A 12,422-nucleotide genomic window follows, 5' to 3' on the forward strand; every position below is an offset into this window, starting at 1 on the left:
AACAATCCTCTTGATGCAAATGAGGGAGATGGGAGTAGAAACCCAAAGCCATTCTGTAGATAATTGGACATCCCCTCATAGAAGGGCCACAAGGAAGGGACCAGTCAGCCAGGGTGCAGTGTAGCACCAAGGAAACACAGAACATTCCTCTAATGCTTTCTCCCCCCACTCTCCCCCACTATCATGACCCCAGTTCTACCTTACAGATCTGCTGAACTGGAGCATATACACGGGTACAGATAAGAGCTCTCGACATACGGAATCCAGGACAGATAAACCCCTCAGGAACAGTCATGGGAGTAGAGATACAATGAGCGTAGGGGGGAGGTGGGGGGAGAAGGAGGAGAAAGGGGGAACCAATCACAATGATGAAGTTTAACACACACACACACATACACACACACACACACATACATATACACACTCCTTCCAGGAGGATGAAGCACAGAAACTTGGGTGAAGGGAGACAGCAGATGGTATAAGATATGAAAATAATAATTTATAATTTAGCAAGGGTTCACGAGGGTGGGGGAGGGAGGGGAAAACAGGGGAGCTGGATACCAAGGGCTCAAGTAGAAAGAAAATGTTTTGAAAACGATGATGGCAACACATGTACAAATGTGTTTGATACAACTGATGTATGGATTGTTGTACGAACCCCCAATAAAATGATTTATAAAAACAAAACAAAAAGTAAAGAGATCTTTGGCAGAAAAGAAAAAAAAGATTATAGTCTTGGAATCCCTGCCGGGGCCAGTCCTGCTCCTACCACAAGATTGCTGAGTGAGAATCAGCAGAACCGTCAGAGGCCTGGGGAAGCCCTGCGCCTCGGCTTGCGTGTCTTTTAAGTGGTTGATTTTAATGTACACCCAGTACTGAAAATGGCTGTCATGCGGGATAATGGGTGGACTGGACCGTTCTGAATTGGAGACTAATTCATAATCTTCTTTCCTTCCTCTAGTTGGAGCCCCAATCTTGTCTTGACTCAATCACCATCGGGGGAATGGGCCCTATTGTGGTCACGCATCCAGAACTTGTAATCCAAGGAATGCCCTAAAGGTCAGTGGATGGCGAGATCAGGCATTGAATTTTGTTCTTAATGTGCACTACCATTCAATTTATTCATAGTTTACGAATGTAAGATACTTGTGAGTACAAATGACTCTTTGAATTGACTTCATTTATACTGCTACTATTATGTCTTTTATATGTTCCTATGGTCTCATTTTTAGAAAATACAAACTCCATATCTTTCCAGGGTTGTATTTTCCCTACACTAAAGGAGCATACATGTCATGTGTGCCTCTCTGCTTCTCCAGGCACATCTTACTTTTGCAGCGATAGTCAAGAAATGTGTGTGACTCTATGGAGGAAACCGAGGGCCCGCTGGTATAGACATTGACTTCTATAGTCTTTTCATGTCCTTTTTTAAAAAAACCTCATCCATATATTAAATTTCAAAATAATTTTTTAAAGAGCTTCTAATATTTTAATACAGTTTTATAAATATGCTTGTAATTTTTATGTTTGGAATTTTTTTCCATCTTCACAATTGTTACATTGAGAGTCTATTAATTGTATGATACAGTTCTTGGACTGGTCATGTTATTTAAGTTCATGTATCTGCATCCTTTGTCCCCGGAAGCCAAAGTGCTAGGTTTTCATGGTGTAGCTCCTTAGGCTGTAATCTACAAGGTCGATAGTTTGAAACCACTAGCTGTTTGGAGGGTGAAAGACCTGTCTTCCTACTTTAGTAGGCAGTTACCATCTTGGAAACTCACAGGGGGATTTGTACCCTGTCCTAATGGGTTTCTGAGTCAGCTGCATCTACTACTGGGTTTTTTATCTTACCATGGCCAAACTCATCTCCTTTTTAATCATTTCACTCATTCCTTTCCTTGTGTGTCCCACTTCATTAATGGCACGACCATAGCCCCCGTTATCCAAGCTGCAAGTTTTGCCTGAATCCACTTTGCGCTTCCTTCTCGCTCATCAGGCGAATCCATTTCTGGATGGTTAGTCCTCAGTTCCCAGCATTCCTTGTATTCCCCATGGCACTACTCCCGGCCCCTCCTCAGCCAGTACAGTCTGTACCACAGAAAAGGAGCCTGGCGGTGCATTGGGTTAAGCACTGGACTGCTAAGTTCAAGTTCACCAGTCCTTTTACCAAAGAAATTTGAGATTGCTTGCTTCCACAAAGATTACCCCCCAAAACACTTGTGAGGTCGGTGAAGGTTTGCAGTTCCATATCCAATAGCTCATCAACCCTCGCCCTACACGGCTTCTGTCTTTTTAGTCACTCTCTTCATCGTTGCATTCTCTTTCCCTTTGGTCAAGTTCACATCACCTATACTCGAACCTGTCCCTCCTGCAGTGAGTGATAATGGAGGGGTGGCTTCCCTATGGTCACAAGGCAGGGGTCAGACAAGCCTCCGTGGTCCATCCTTCATTACCTCTTCCTCCCCCAGCACCCTGCGTCTACACCGGCTTTGATGGTTCGTTGCATTGGGCACACAAGTCACAATTAAGGAGATTTCTTGGGGAAGTCAATAGGTTATCACAAATCAGGACCAGCCAACAGTAAGGAGACAGTCATTGGTCTCTCTGGTCCTGAGTCTCACAGCCACATGGTCCCTTGGCCTTTGCCTCCATGGGCTAGGAACTCAGCCTGTCAGTCACGGTTGTATAGTCTTGGGCGTACATCTAGTCTTGGGGATTCTCCTCTGAGCTTTTGTGCCACAGTCTGCGATGCATCCGACAGAGACCTTGGACATACTCTTCAAACATGTTCCAGGACTTATTCTCTCCCCCTGCTTCAAAAATGGCTTATAACCAGGAGTGATAGTAACAACAATCGTCCAGCCAGTCCCCTCTGTTCGTGTTACTCAGCCTTGCCTGCGCAGTCCCATCCAGCCATTTCGTGGGAGTTAGACACTGTGGTAGTGTAGTGTAGAAGAGGTGGTAGTGGTGGTGTTAGATGCAGTTCTGACCCATAGTGACCCCTATGCACAACAGAATGAAACACTGCTACATCCTCCACCATCCCATAATTGTCCCTGAGCTTGAACCCATTATTGCAGCCACTGTGTCAATTCATCTCCTTCAGGGCCTTCCTCCATGTGATGCCCTTCTCCAAAGACTAGTCTTTCCTCACAACATGCCTGCAGTATGTAAGATGCAGTCTCACCACCCTTGTCTTTAAGGAGCACTCTGGCCTTACTTCTTCCAAGGCAGATCTGTTTGTCCTTTAAGCAGTCCATGAGACCCTCGTTCTCATCCAGCCCCACAATTCAAATGAACCCATTCTTCGCTCTTCTTCATTCAGTATCCTTCTTCACATGCATATGGGGAAGTGCAGAATACCATGGCTTGGTCAGGCACATCTTAGCCCACAAAACAGTGTCCTTGCTTTCTGAGTCTAAAGAGGTCTGGTGCAGCAGACTGACCTCATGCAACATGCCCTTTGATCTTTTGATTGTTTCCAGGAGGATTGTGAATCCAAACAAGACAGAATCTTTGACAACTTCCACCTTTTCCCCCCATTTAGTATGATTTTACCTATTAGTCCAGTGTGAGAACTTTGGTCTTCACCCTGAGTTGCAAGCCACACTGCAGACTGCAGTCCTTGATCATCATCAGCAAGTGCTTCAAGCCCTCCTCACTTTAAGCAAGCCAGGTTGTCTTGTCTGCGGATCACCGGTTATTAAGGAGGCAGAGCTTTAATAAGCCATTAGATGTGGGTAGAAGAGCCATATGAGGGATTTTCACTTCACCACACGTCCCATCAAAGTCTGTTTCGTTTAGCGTGAAAACTTTTGAATTAAAAAAAATTATTGCAGTGCTCTCACACATTATTTGTCCTTTGTGATTGACCACTAATTTTACTCAGTGTAATGTCCTTCAGGTTCATGTATGTCATTAGGTGTTTCACGGTTCATCATTATTCTTTACTGTTGTGTAGTGTTCTTTGTGGCAATGAGTTTTATTTTATTTTTTGCTCATGTTTTGAGTGTTCCATTGTATGTATCTACATCTAGGTTCAAATAAGCATTGCAGTGGTTACACAGAACTCACAGACAAAAATCATGATGAATGAGTTTGTTAAGGAAGTTAACAGGTTGGGATGTAGGTGAGAAATGCTCAGGATATAGTTATTCATCAGGACATGTTCCAAAGTTTTCCAAAGAGCATACCATGCATGCCCTTCTAAGCCTCAACTTCAAAGTCGGTCAGCTCAAGCTCTGTGGGTGAGCAAACCCAGTTTCCGGAATCCAGTGCCCAGAGATACCTTACCCTACTCCAGAAGCCAGCCCTGGCCCCAAAGCACTCAGCCGTGCATGCTGTGTGCGCTAGAAGTTGTCTACCACTCTGTTTCCTGTTCTGGCATCTGCTTCTGCTGCTTCTCCGATGTCACAGCTGTCTTCTGGATCCAGGAGGCTCACTGCACAGGGATCTCAGGTCCAGAGGACGGCTGGGACTTACTGGTCATGAAATCCCTCCCCTCCTCCCCTTTCTCAGAAGGGGAATTCAAATCCAGCAGGGAGGCATTCCATTGAATGTGGTTCATAATTACTCACAGGTGAATTGTGTCAGTATCTTGCTCCACCTTCTTACCCAGACCCTGGTAGGGAAAGATCGCTTGGTGGGAGTTACAGACTGGCTAGAAGAGTCACATTAAATAATTGGCTCCCCTGTAGTTTGTTTCCATCTACTGTGACAAACATGGTTGTCCGTATGGCTCTTCTTTTAAAGAATTATGTGAAATAGAAGAATTGCTGGGTGATAAGGTATTTCTGTTCCCAACAATTTGAGGTCATGACTTAGCCCTTTCCACAGTGATTGTATTGTTTTCTAGCATAACTAACAGCCGGTGCCGATTTCTCTGTACTCTCTCAACACTTTTTGTTTTTAATGCTCTAACTTTCTGTTTCCAATGCTCTGTTCCATCGTTTGGGTAGCTTTGTAAATGTTATAATTTTCCTTTTCAGAGCTCTCTGTGGTACCATAAGGAGATCCAATTTATTTTTGGATGTTGCTCTTGTAGCTTACTTGCCACTTTGTATCAGTTTATAGAATTTGATGGTCTAGCGTTTCTCAATGTTCATGAATAGAAACTTCCAGAAATTAAATAGAAAATCCAGAGATTAAGAAGTTTAAATCATCAATTCTGCTTAGAGGGTTTCTAAATTTACGCATCTTAGCTGAGCAAGATGATTTCACTGAAGATGTTTGAGTAAAACCACTTGGTTCCACCTTTCCCTCTAACCCTACCTCCCTCCCTCCCTCCCTACCTACCTACCTACCTACCTACTACCTACCTACTACCTACCTACCTACTACCTACCTACCTACCTACTACCTACCTACCTACCACCTACCACCTACCTACCTACCTACTACCTACCTACCTACTACCTACCTACCTACCTACTACCTACTACCTACCTAGTACCTACCTACCTACCTACTACCTACCTACCACCTACGTACTACCTACCTACTACCTACCTACTACCTACTACCTACCTACTACCTACCTCCCTATCTACTACCTCCCTACCTACCTACCTACCTACTACCTACCTACCACCTACCTACCTACCACCTACGTACTACCTACCTACTACCTACCTACTACCTACTACCTACCTACTACCTACCTCCCTACCTACTACCTCCCTACCTCCCTACCTACCTCCCTACCTACCTCCCTACCTACCTAACTAACTAACTAACTAACTAACTAACTAACTAACTAACTAACTAACTAACTAACTAACTAACTAACTAACAATCTACAACGGAAAGAATACAGAAAAGGGAGAAATCCTGAACCGTATTCAAGCTAAGTGAAAGCCACAGTCCCAACCCTCAGAATGGAAATTTGCCAATATTTTGAATTGTAGAACAAATTGAGGAAACCTCTAAAACCAACTTGCTCAAAAACGAAAGTCACCAGCAATGCATCTGTACTGCAAATGGCACGATGTGCCGCAGGCCTGGGAACTCACTGTTGGCTACCAGTCAGATGAGGGTGAGGGGAGAGACTTAGCCGCGCTCTTTTTGCAGAAGAAATAGCACAGTAGAAGAGGTTTAGTGGCCTTGGCATCACTTCAGCTAATGCCAACAGCTGAAGATAAGTAAACACTGAATCACTGTGCAGACAATGGCCAGCTGAACACACTCCCCTCCTCTCCCTGTGCTCCAGCAGGCCAGGCTTATTGCAATGCTTCTACCGTGCCAAGTGTGTTATTACTTTGGGGCCTTTGATCTTGCTTATCCTGCAGCCTGGATTTTTCCCCACCTAGAGTCACTTAGGGCTTGCTTCCTTGCTCCTTTCAGGCTTCCCTGCTGTTCTGGACTCTGGAGAAATGCCCCCTGGCCATGCAGCAACCCTGGGGCATTCCTTTCTGAACTTTAAATTTTCTTGACAGCCATCTCACCCCACCCCCACCCCCCAAAAGCAACAACACCACAACAACCCTAGCTGCTGTCACTTCACTTCCACATCATTCTATGATCCATGCGTTTCAGACTAGAACTTTGTTCACGGGGGGCCTTTCTGAAACAGACTGCCCGGCCTTTCTCGGAGGCACCCGTGGGGAAGTTCCAACTGCCGCCTGCTTAGGTAAGTGCTGAGATCTCTGTTCGTACTACCCAGAGATCTCACCACCAGACAGAGGGCCGTATTGATCTGGTTCTTTCATTTGCTCTCCCTCATTGGAATCTCCCTTCCAGAAAGGCCTGTGCTATGTAGGCCTACATCTCCTCTCTGATATTTCAGCACCTAAACCCTGCTTGGCATAGTGCTGCTTCACATTTTCTTGTTGAACAAGTTGGCAAATAAATGCCTGAACACTAGGGTTTCCAAAGTAAGTACCGTAGAATTCTGTGCATTGTAGCAACAAGGAGATCTGTGTTTCCTGGGGTGTTCACATCTCTACCAGCACTGCTATAACACTGCTTCTGCTATAGAGAAATATGCAGTGTGCGGATTGAGGCCCGGGAAAGGAAATGTGGCTCACGTCACTCAGTAAATTAACCTTAAGCATGGTATTTAGTTTCAAAAAAGAAAAAAATTGAAGAGATAGATACATGATGTACATTTCAGAAAGGCATGAACGGAATTCTTAATTGTATACAATAGAAAATAATCGCAAACAAATCTCTTCCATAATAGCAAGCTACAAACAAAATATACCACAGAAGGAACTCTTGCACTATAGAAAGAAACCTTTGGACTCCACTAATTTTAATAATGAGCCTTAACTTTCAGTAAAAAGAAATAGAGTTCAGAAATAAACCTAAAAGTACGTGGGCATTTTTCATATAACAAAGGAAGCATTTCAGTCCCATGTGCTAAACGTGAGCAGTTCAGTTAATGACAGAATTACCGAGCAGCTAATTAATCTTTCGGAGTACTTGCTGTCATCATGCCCAATGATTTACATGTTAAAAGAAGAAACTTTTAAAAGGCTAACATAAAAGTAGGTAATTTTGTTTGTTTGCTGTACAGATCTTTCTAAACAATATGTAAAGAAGCCATAGATGAATGCATGCATACAGTTGGCTGCACAGGCACGCTAAGGACTTCCGCGTGGCAAAGTTGGCCTGGTGCAGTCAGTGCTCTCTGTCTTGCCTCTCTAGGATCTAATAATATGCATTGCTATGGCTACACCGAACCAGCATGAAATTCACCATTAAAAAAGGTTTTATAAGGAAGTTAACAGATTATAATACAAGTGAGAAATGCTCAGGGTATATTTATTTATTGGGATATTTTACAAAGTTCTTTCAGGTCTGATAATAAGTGCCCAGAGGGGCGCACTCTTGCTGTAAGCCTTAACTCCAAGGCATCCACCTCAACTCCATGAGTTCAGTGCCCAGAGGCACCTCACTCCAATAAGCCTCAGCCCACGGTGCTCCACTTCCATAAGTCAGGAAGCCCAGCTTCCCCAATTAAGTGCCTATAGGCATTCCACTCTGAATGCCAGCCTCCCCACAACAGCATTCAGCTGTGCTTGCCCGCGTGCCAGCCCAGCACACTGCTTCATGCTTTGGTTCCTGGTTCCTCTGATGCTACAGGTGCCATCCGGATGCAGGAGACTCTCTGTACAGGAATCTCAGTATGCACATCCCTCGCAAAGTATGCAAGTACACAAGGCTTTCAATAGATTTTTTTGTGTACAGGTAACTTTAACGTGTTGTAACATTTTTTGTATACCTTTGGTACATCTTTTAATAATCACTGACTCAATAATTCTTGTTGTTTATTTCCACAACTGTCCTCTCCAAGATAGGACAGATGTTGCTATATGGATGAAGGGTGACAGGATCACCAGTAGGATGGAATGCTTGGAACTTTAGGAAACCAGCCTGCAAGTATTTCTGACGGCATTCACACAGGGGATGCTGTAGTCCTAACAGCTCAATTTCTTCAACAAGTAAATTCAAGAGGGCAAATTGAGAAACAAGGAAGATGAAGTTGAAAGATATGAAGAGGCAAAAAAATAATATTATCAGCTAATGATAATAAGCAGCCTCAATTTGATCCTCAATTATGTAAATAACCACGCATATAATGATATTCATGAAATATCGGACTTGGGCTATTTCATATTGAAGAATTTTGGTTCCTATCTGTCGAATGACACTGATATTGTACTTTTTAAAGAGTCCTTTATCTTTTTTATATGTGGTTGGTTCAAAGTAATATTGGTACAGATTACATAAAATTTGCCATAAGGTTTAGAGATGACTACATGGAAAATTAAGTATAATTTTTAAAAGTCTGACACTTTTCATAGTTTTTTTTAAAAGTTCATTTTTTCAAGAAGGAATAAATAAGTGCCGAGAATTCCTGACCCCCTTGCTGTGGAGTTAAACCCAGTGTCCCGGGGTCTCTGAGGCTGTGCCTTTTATGGAAGCAGCTGCCTCATCTTTCTTACAGAGTGTGCTGAGATCAAATTAATGATTGTCAGTTATAAAATGACATTGCTAATGAATCCGTATCTACTTCTCAAGTGTTTCTCTGGGTCGTTTTTTTTTTTTTTCAGTGCTCTTTCACCCTATTAAGTATGCTGAAAGCTCACCTAATGAGAAAAGATAAACATGATCCGTTTCTGATGTTACAGTTTTTAACCAAAGGTTCAGTTAATTTGAACTTTAAGAGCAAATTGCCTTTAAGTTAAAGACTTAAAGATATAGCTTATAGCCAGTTACTATCTTGGGAAAGCCTTCTGAGAGTGTGTTTCCCTGTTTTGAGTAATATGCTTTTCAACAAAATGAAAGGAAGAGCGCATTGAATTGTCAGTGTTTAAATGACTAAAATTAATGTCTGATGGTCAATCACCATGTGAGTTTTCTTATGTGTGTGTGAGGAACTTCAGAGAATTGAGGGACAGGAGCCCTGTTAGGCACCCCGCCTGCTAATCAACAGCTTGGTGAGTCTCGGGACCCCTGCCAACCCTCCCAGTAGTTCCTGAGGAGCAAAACCTGACTCGTGATTAACTCTCCCACAAAGTACAGCCTAGAGAACTCTGGGGGCAGTTTTCGATGAGTCAGAATTGGTAGACAGCACCTAACATAGTAATACTCACACACCCTCCATTCTCATCCATTTTATTGAGTCAACATGTTTTCTTAATACATTTATCTGGCAGAAATAAAGACAAGGGGAGGGAGGAATGGGGCAGAGAGAAAGAACTTCAAGGCCGAACTCTGCCTTAATTTAGCATAAGCAAAAAAATTTTTTTTGCATAAGCAGTATCCATCCATAGATATGTTAATTGGTTTAAGAAAGTAATTACTTCATGATGAGATTTGTCTTCACTAAGTTTTGTGTAATACTTCTTTATCAAAATATGGACTGTACTTCTATTATTTGATCTTTGATAAACCAGTAATAGTTGTTGTCTCTCCAGAATATGTTGTTTTTCACACTTCTAACCTTATATAGATTTCTGTATACTTTAACCTCCTTGTACTGGAAAGTTAAAAAGAAAACAAATCAACTTATATGCATATTTTATAGCAGAAATATCATAGAATAATCAATAAGATGTTCAAGCTTAAAAATCGATTTTGGGAAAAAACAAGAGGAAATAGAATAGAAATAATAGTTCAAGGAGAAAATGGAACAAGTTAAAATATCCGTTAAGTTAAATTTTTAAAAAATCATTTTATTAGGGGCTCATACCAGTCTTATCACAATCCATACCTACATCAATTGTGTTAAGCACATGTCTACAATTTTTGCCATCATCATTCTCATAACATTTGCTTTCTACTTGAGCCCTTGGTATCAGCTCCTCATTTTTTCCCTCTCCCCGCTCTCTCCTCCCTCCTGAATCCTTGATAAGTTATAAATTATTATTTTGTCATACCTTACACCATCTGATGTCTCCCTCACCCACTTCTTTGCTGTCTGTCCCCCAGGGAGGAGGTTATATGTAGACCTTGTAATCTGTTCCCCATTTCTCCCTCACCTTCCCACCACCCTCCTAATATCACCACACTTATCACTGGTCCTGAGGGGTTCATCTGTCCTGGATTCCCTGTATTTCCAGTTCCCATCTGTGCCAGTCTACATCCTCTGGTCCAGCCAGGTATGTAAGGTAGATTTGGGATCATGATAGTTGGGGGACGGAAGCATTCAAGAACTAGAGGAAAATTGTATATTTCATCATTGCTACACTGCACTCTGACTGGCTCATCTCCTCCCCGCATGGAGGATAGTGACTGGACTGTCTTTAAATTCCATAATTACATTCAAAGCATGATGAAACATTTAGTATAAAACTTTCAATGCTCATGTTCTTTGCAACTCTATAAACTCAACTCAAAGTGTGTGATGTCAACATAAAAATATTCGAGTTGATACATAATTTATTCTAGTTTCTTTTAAGGGACAGAGAACAATAGCGAGAAAGAAAAAAAAAAAGACCTCAAAAGAATGAAGGCAATTTTCCAAACTGTCTTAAGACGTTTTATATCCAGGGTTACTTTTTCCCATGCCTTCCAAGAAGGATCAGTGCTGTTGTTCTAATGTGAATGTAGGGGTGTGGAGAGAGATGCCCTCTGATTGCGTGCTTGGCATTTTTCGAGATACCCCCGAAGGTATCACAGTCTTTAGGCATGTAGTTGCTAAGGATCCTGTTGGCCTTGTCAGGTTAGCATTGGACTTCTAACAGCCAGGTCGGCAGTCCAAGCCCACCAGCCTCTCAGGAAGAAAGATGAGGCAAATTGTTCCTATAAAGATTCAGTCTTAGCAACCTCATGGAGGGAGGAAGCTCATGCAGGGTCACGGTGAGTCACAGTCAGCATGCCGGCAGGGCCTTCAAGTTGTGGGTTGCTTTCAAGCCAGCTCCAATCCCTGGTGGCCCCAAGTCCAACCCAACAAGACGTCATGCCATCTTCACTATCACGGGCGTGTTCCTATGGCTTGTAGCCGTCCAAGCTCGGGGCATTCGTGCACTGTACCAGACAAAATCCCATTGTGATCCATGGTGTTTTCGTACCTAATTATTTTCAATGAATTGCTAGGCTTCTCTGTCAGACTGTGGTGGCTCATGTGTTGCTGTCATCCGAGAAACCTCAGATGCCAGCAGCTTCACCTGTGGTGGACATGTTTCAGCAGAGCTTCCACACGAAGACAGTCATGTGTGGTTATGCACTCCTAAGAACAAAATGAAGCAAAATTTCCATTCACGGAATGCCAGTTCAATGATAAACATCTAGTTAGCTTCTGCTCTCAAATGTCTAATTTTCCAAATTTTTTAAAAGACAAGATTTTCCCCCTTTATAAAATTTATTTATTTTTGGTATTCAATAGTAATAATATTTTAACATATTATTCAGAGTGGTTTTTGTTTTTAGTTTTAGCATGGTGCTTTGCTTTGAAGACTCTGGTGGGTCTGGAGTTTGACTGCCTAATTTGAAAAATTCCATGAACCAAGCAAGTCACTTTTCCAAGTGATCTTATGTGTCCATGTTTTTTTTTAAATTGGCTCTGTTTTTAAAACATTTTTAATAATTCCTAAATGAATCTTGTATATTAAATTCATAAAGGGTGTTGCTAAAATGATGTTTTGTTGTTGTTGGAAACTAGTAGTTCTCGTTTGTGTATGTGTAGCACTGTGGATCTGTAAGGATTTCATTCCATAGAAAATAATTCATTGTAGATAACTTAAGCAGAAAGAGACCTTTTAAACGGCATTAATGGCTTATGGAATCACAGAAGACAGGAAAGGGCCAATGATACAGATTTTAGGCTCACCCCAATATTATATTATGGGACCTGATGTATCATGAAAGTCTCCGCTGGCTCCTCTGCAGGTCAGGAGCATGATGTAGGGGTCAGCACACACCTGCGTGCATCCAGGTCCGACTCACCTGCTCTTTGTGTATGACCTGCAAGTTAA

The 12,422-nt window shown here is 42.3% G+C and overlaps 1 protein-coding gene across 5 annotated transcripts in view; it reads left to right on the forward strand.

Annotated features, from left to right (window-relative positions):
* WDFY3 (WD repeat and FYVE domain containing 3) overlaps positions 1 to 12,422 on the forward strand; it is a 301,390-nt gene that overhangs the window by 64,997 nt on the left and 223,971 nt on the right. For all 5 annotated transcript variants that reach the window (XM_075544080.1, XM_075544079.1, XM_075544082.1 and 2 more), the window contains exon 2: positions 962 to 1,059. The gene's annotated coding sequence lies outside the window, so the exon portion shown is untranslated. The remainder of the gene's footprint in view (positions 1 to 961; positions 1,060 to 12,422) is intronic.

This window comes from Tenrec ecaudatus, chromosome 3 (genome assembly GCF_050624435.1).
Source record: "Tenrec ecaudatus isolate mTenEca1 chromosome 3, mTenEca1.hap1, whole genome shotgun sequence".
NCBI classification, from domain to species: Eukaryota; Metazoa; Chordata; class Mammalia; order Afrosoricida; family Tenrecidae; genus Tenrec; species Tenrec ecaudatus.